The sequence below is a fragment of the Lampris incognitus genome, chromosome 7, assembly GCF_029633865.1.
Source record: "Lampris incognitus isolate fLamInc1 chromosome 7, fLamInc1.hap2, whole genome shotgun sequence".
Lineage (NCBI taxonomy): Eukaryota > Metazoa > Chordata > Actinopteri > Lampriformes > Lampridae > Lampris > Lampris incognitus.
Window position 1 is genome coordinate 34,625,536 of NC_079217.1, and position 7,321 is coordinate 34,632,856.

Genomic DNA, 7,321 nt, shown 5'->3' on the forward strand with positions numbered 1-7,321 from the left:
AGTAGTTTCTAGGGGATAAACCAGCTGAAGGCAGTCAGGTCAGATTAGCCCCGTTGCAGGTAAATGACAGGAGCAGTACCTATCACTACTGTCTGTTTAAAATATTAGGAACACCCCCTAATATAGAATCGTACCCCACCTTGCACAATCTATCTTTCAAATGTCTCTGTCAGTCTATTTTAAGCCAGGATCAGACTACACGATATTAGGCAATCATAGTACCATAAATTCGTGCCGTGTCTTGGTCGGGAGACTAGCAACACTACAAGTATGACCCCAACCAATCATTGTATGCTGCCTTTCACGATCTTGTGCGAGTTCATAGGTTGTTGGGGAGGAGGGTCAAGAAATTGTCAACCATGGCTACAGAATCGCTACTTGTGATGCTGGCAGTCTGGTGTTCCGAAATGAAAAAGAAAGGAAAAAAAAACGATTGTGGACACTTTTGTGGCTACTGTTAATGGGGAATGATAACCTAGCATACTTTAACCAGCTCCTCACCAGGTTGCTGAAGTGCCGCCACTATTTCTCGCCAACATTTAGCCTATCTCTGTCATGGTCCTCCATCGAGGAAAGGTAAAAAAGGCAGGGGTATTGTTTGCACTGCTCAAACTTTTCTTGGTTTCGTTGCTCCATCTGACAGCAGCAGCAGTGTCCCTCTTTTTCTTTGCCATGTTTACATATGTGCACCAGAGAGCACTCTGTCATCCCATTGGTCAATGTCAAGGAACCCATCGTGGAAGATGTCAGACGAGGCAGGAAAATATAAAGAATTCTGACATGCTAGACTTTTCGTCAGGGTGTCGTGGGGCTTCCCAGACACCACATTGCTGTACTTCAATTATGTCATACTACATGGGGTAAAGACGCCCGTTCGCCATTCCCGACATTCATCAGGCCCAATGTTGGAAATTTGATGGTGACGACAAAATCGAGCTGAAATTGTGTAGTCTGATCCCGGAAGAGAGGTTGCAGTGTTAAGAGTTGAGAAGTGGCTCTTCAGCTCCTCTGTTTGTTTGGCAGATTGGGACTGACTGACAGCGACTGTTGCAGAGTTTTCCTTCATACTTGTACTTGTCTCTACAGTTTCTATTGATCGTCGTCTGAGCTGGAGGAACTGGGCAGAAGAACACACTCCTTTCTTCTGCTCTGAGAGGTCCTCCTCTTCCGCCTCCTCTCTACTATTCTCAGCCTCCTGCGGATCACATCTAGAACGCACACACACACACACACACACACACACACAAGTTTAAAAAAAATTCCCTCAATGCTGAGTGCTGGTCATGGTTGTAAGCCTCTATAGGTGCTCTAGCTCTATTATGAGACCCATACTGCCTCCTACCTGCCACGCTGTCGTAATCCTGCTGCGGGTCGTGCCAGTAGAGACTGGGTGTGGTCCTCCAGTGGCGGTGGAGGCGCGTGTGGAGCACCGACAACGCCAAGAGAATCAATAGGAAGCCCAGTGCTGCAGCCGCCCACACTGCCTCGTCTGTTCTCGGGGTCCGTGGCATTCCCTTAGCCAGCTCAGTGGCTTGCCCCCGTGGCCCAGAGGCCTCGGTACAGCTACAATGGCTGTCTGGCTCACAGTTCCCACAGTCAGGTGCGTTGGATGGGTAACTGGCCAGGAGTGGGGTGTGTGGTCTGTGATGGGGCTGGGGTGGGGGTTCAGGGTGCTCATGTGATGTGGGGGGGTCACCTCCAGATCTGGGATTTTTACTCTCGCTTTTGGTGTGCACGTTACTGTGCGTTTGCTCGTTCAATGCCTCTCTTTCTTTCACATCGACTGGTCCACTACCCTGCATCTTCTCGTCTGTTATGTTGTCTTTAACAGTGTCTTCTGTCTTACTTTCTCCAGCCTTCCTTTTTGCTTCTGCCACCATCTGTTTAATAGAGTCTTTCTCACTCTGTTTGCCTATAACCATTCCCTCCGCTTTGGTGTTGTCACCCCTGGGGGGCGGTAGTGTGTATGTCTGTGTAATTTGAGGTCCAGTGGTAAAGGTGCGTTTACCAGAGGCCCCGTTTGCAAGCAGTTTTGTCCCTGGTGTGGTGTGGATGCTTATGGTGTCTGGACGTTCAGGGTTGAGCTTAAGAGAATTGAGCCTTGATTGTAACACATGTTTTTGAGGCTCAGAGCTTCTGGATCTTAAAGGTGCATGTGTATTTAGAGTCTTTGGTGGATGCGGTCCTGAAGGAGTTATGGGTCTCTTGTTAAGGCTCTGATTCGGGAGGTTGCGGCCAGGAGAAGGAGGGGCTGTCCTGGGTACGAGGGAGTCTTTCCTGAGACTGGGCTCAGAGGAAGACCTGGTCTGGAGATGAGATTCTGTTTGTGCTTCAGATGTCTTGTCTTGCTCCGTGCCACCGAGAATGCTTACCTTGGCCATACTCGTCAAGGAAGAGGAGACATCCGTGGCTATGTTTCCTCTCTCCCTCCCATCCTCCACATCCTCCTTATTTTCTCTGATGGCAGCTCTATTTTGCCTGTGTTTTTGCTCCTCTCTCAAACTCTTCCTTGCCTTCCTTGTGTCGAGCACTCTACCCATCCCTCCATCCAGGTAAGAAAAGAGGGTCCTCTCACAGCAGTGCCTCACAGACTGCTGGGGGTTTTCGAAAAGGGAAATATTCAATACAATATGGTAATAAATATCAAGAACATTTATTGCATTATGCTTTGTCATTACTGTGAACATAACCTTCTAGATTTTAAAAATAGGTAGTCCCCAAATAAGTCTCCATACCTTCACCTGTGATGTGTGTTTCTCTGGGAGTGTGTGTTGGTGCTCTCGCTCTCCAGACCGGTGCTTCTCTGCTGGCCGAATCAAGAGCAGGTTGTACTGTCGGTTCTGGTTCATACTGCCGCGTTTCCGTCCTGTTGTTGTTGTTTTCTCCAGCCAATCACAGACGTCTGATGCAGCGGCCACGGTGGACAGCTCCAGAGTACGGCCCCAGGAGACCAAAGCTATGGGCTGAGCAATGAGACCAGTGGATATTCACTACCTCTCCAGTCACCACACATCTTCCATCATCGACTAATATAAGATGTCCTCCCTCCTCTATACACCTTAAAGTTGTTACAAATACAAATCCCTTCTGTACATCTCCTAACAATAATTTTATTGGTTTTCTTTGTACATCTCCTGTATTATCATTATATGGTCACAAGTATATTTGCCAGGGCGCAATAATCCTGACACTTTATTTTCCACAGCTGGTTGCTTACTTTGATCATCTAGGACTTAAAGCTTGTTAGTGTTTCTCATTCATTCAGATACATTTCCCAAAACTACCTCATTCCCGAAAGAGGGCCTCAAAACCTCACAGCATTAACACAACTGGCCACAGCACTATTTCAATTCTCATTGTGTTTGTGCAAATGCTAAAACAAATTTAGCAAAACACTAAATGCAAATATCATTGCATAGATACAATTCTCATTCGATCATGACATGCTGTTCAAAACAGATTGTACTTTTGTCAGTCGGCTATATACACGTCACATTGACACAGTAGTTCATTGCTTAAATCATTGAATATAAAATATGTGTGACAATCATTGTGTTTGCTCAAAAGAAAAGGCCAGTGTAATTCCCCAGTAAGTTTCTAACAACTTACTGGGGAAATAAACAGAGTTGTCAACAGTTCTCTAGATTCCACACTTTTTATTCATATATCTATCATGGACTGATGCGTTATACTTCACAGCACAAGTCAGACAACCTTCACCAAGTGTCCTGTCTTACCGTGTGTTTGCTGAGTTCTGGATGTGAGCTAACAATGTAGTTGGAGAGACAGGCGCGAGCCAGGGCAGACAGACGAGCATGCTCATGAGGAGCAACACACGGGTGGTAGAGCAAAACAGTTGCCCCGTGCTAACGAAGAAAAAAAACCAAAACGTGTTAAGATAGATGCATATGCTAAAAAACAAATACAAATCAGTGTTGATATAATTGCTGTCCTGAAACAAAAAAAAACAAACACAAAGTATATAGACGGGTAGCATGCGAACACTGATTGCCGCATATCTCGGTTAACTAATTGGCTGCGCTGCAGGACTCATGCCTGCCACTCTACAGCTGCAACTATACCGGCTAGTATTTCATACAGCCTTTAAAGCAGAAAGTGACTGAATGTACCTTGCATTTGTTTAGAAATGTATGTAGTGTTTAGTCTGTTGCATGTTTTGCACAGTCCCGTTGCACCGAATACAATGTCCTGTTGTCCCTGTACCATGTGTGCCAGGGTTAAAGTCAACAACAGTTTGAAATCATGTTACATGTCATGACTTACATGCAAATTGTTAAGCCATCGCTGAGGAGGACAAAACAAGTACTCTCCACTCTCCGCCCTCCACGGTCTGTATGCTCCACTGCACCAAAGACAACACACAAGTAAAGGCTGTTCTTTAAAATGTGTCACAATTTTTGCCAACGCGTCATATGGAGTGACACGTAGGCCTAATTTCCTTAGTCATTCATCAACATGGACAGTATCAGAGAATGCACAAATGACATGGGACAGAGGGTTGTTCATAAATTAGACAAATGTCACAAAAATACAACACTTCTGCAAATACAATCTCTGCCATTATGGTAAAAAAAAGGTTTAAATAATTGGCAGTTTGATGAACCTGTCAGGAAAAGAAGTCAAGTGTGTTTTTTCTGCCAACACAGTATGAAGAATACAATGAAAGTTAAAAAGTGTGTTTTTTCCGCCAACACACCATATGAAGAATACAATGAAAGGTAAAAATCATGGCTGGTGTTTAAATGCAGAGGTGTCGATGTAACACAAAATTATAAACTACGACAAAATATCACAGCAACATATCTATTTCCTATATCACCAAGTATAAAAAACACTTATTGAACAATAAAGTACATTTTCCATCCATCCATCAATTATTCAAGCAGCTTATCCCAATCGGGGTCACGGTAAGCTGTAGCCTATCCCAGCAGTCATTGGGCGGCAGGTGGGGAGACACCCCGTAAAGGCTGCCAGTCCATCACAGGGCCGGCACACATACACATTCACACCTAGGGACAATTTGGTACAGTCGATTCACCTGACCTGCATGTTTTTGGACTGTGGGAGGAAACCGAAGCACCCAGAGGAAACCCATGCAGACACGGGGAGAACATGCAAACTCCATACAGAGGACGACCCGGGACGACCCCCCAAAGTTGGACTACCCGGGGGCTCGAACCCAGTTTTGCTCATAGCAGCAAAGGGTGGCAGCACTTCTGCAGGGCGCTGTATTGCATGTCAGCATTACAGAGATCAACTTCTTTTTGGAGCATTACAAGGCACAGACAGCATGGGTACAGGTGTGTGTAACCCTGCCTGTGTATGTATGCATTTAAAAGAAGAGAGTGTTCTGACTTGTACGGGCCAATGCAAGTTCCTACGCTGTCACCTTTATAAAAACATAAGACACACAGGAGTAAGTCCCTACCACAGCATTACCTGTTGGGAATGATGTAGTTGTAGCCAATAGGTTTGTCCACACATACCTGGCTGGCTGGCTGCATTGAAAAAAAAAACAGGTCAAATGAGGCATTATCTCTCCAACATCTCTGTTAACCGCACACACCCATGTATCAATCCCAACATGGTGCAACAAGCGCTTCACTTTGGACTATGTTGGCTTCATTGCTAAAAACCAACTAGTGGCAGGAAAACTGCACTCAAATCTTTCAAAAATTCAAAATTCCAAAATTCAAAATTTAAACTTTCAAAAACTCAAACCTTTGTGTTTTAGCCAGCATAGAGGATGCTACAGCTCAGATAACACCAAGCATTTCTTTCAACCGTAGATTAAGAAGCTAACTTTTTATTTTTTATTTTATTTTTCTTATTTTGCTTTTTGTGTTTCATTAATCCTCAGGTTCAGTTCAGGCCTTGAATACTATGTTGCTTTGATTTTGGGAAACTAGCCAGTAAAGCTTGTGTTTGCATGGTCAAAGGTTGCGTGGCAAGTGTCCTTAAAGATATCAGTTGCTCGATGAGAGAGCTTCTGTTTGCAGTGTGCGTCGGCTTACCTGGGGATCGTACACTGTGTCAACAGCAGGATGTCTCTGTGGAGAAAAGGAAAGAGTTACATGGAAAGTCTGTTTTGTTTTTGTTTTTTTAAATAGAGGGTATGATAAGAGTCAAAACTGAGAATGCCAAATGCCAATGGCTAAGATAGCCAATGTATGTGGAAATGCTATGCATCAACACAATTATTCATTTCTGGTCAGCTCTCAGCTTACACAAAGAAAAAAACCTAGATGGGCCCAGTGATAAAATGTACCAGCTAAATCTGACTGCACGGTCAGTTACCATTGCTTACATTACTGTTTCTCTGATGTTATTGGTTAAAGCTGAAATCCAGAATTTGTCCCTTCATTAACAAAAAGCTATTCTATCCATCTGGACCACAGAGTCAGGTAGTAAAATACAAAATTGCATCTGTACCATGGTTGGAGATACTCTCCATATAGACTGCTGCTGTTGAAATGTTTAACCGGGTAGGAATAGGGCAGCATCAAGCATGTTCCTTCTCAAACAGGAAAAAAGACTGAAACGTGATGCTGAAGTGGTGATGCTTCTGTCGACAGGTCTTCTACCAATTCTACAATTAATATTAAAGTAGACAGCGTTCCCATATAATTTGATGTAGTTTGTGATACATTAAAGTGCCTGTGTTAGCTTTAGTCCAAGGATGCCATCTTTATGATGTTGGGAACTGTTATCTGCTTGTTTGGAGGTACACAATCAAACAATGGCTGCTACACCTTGTCAGTCATTCTTGCTGTCAGAGGGAGAGACAAATATCACAGATTTCAGCTTTAAGAGGACAAAATGGGACATGGCTGATGTGCAGTCTACCTGCTAGATATTTCCACCCACAGAATAGTACTCTTTATTGTCTACAACATTCTACCATTGATTGTATAGTCCAATACTTATCTGTCAACTGACCAGGCTAAAGACAAACCATGACAAAACCAGGTATTGACATGCTTAATGTTATGTAATGTGCCTCAGTAGTACACCGGTCAGTCTTCAGTTACCTGGGTAGACTCTGGCCAAGAAGACACAGGGCAGACCCACACAGCTTCCTGTGGCAAGTCCCTCTGTAGTGACATCTGTCATACGTGAACAAGCACAGATCAACAGAGACAGTCAAAACAGAGAGACATAGTCTCTCTTTCACACACACACACACACACACACACACACACACACACACACACACACACACACACACACACACACACACACACACACACACACGTCTGGTTTTCTGTCCTTGTGGGGACTGAAAATTTGGAGTCATACT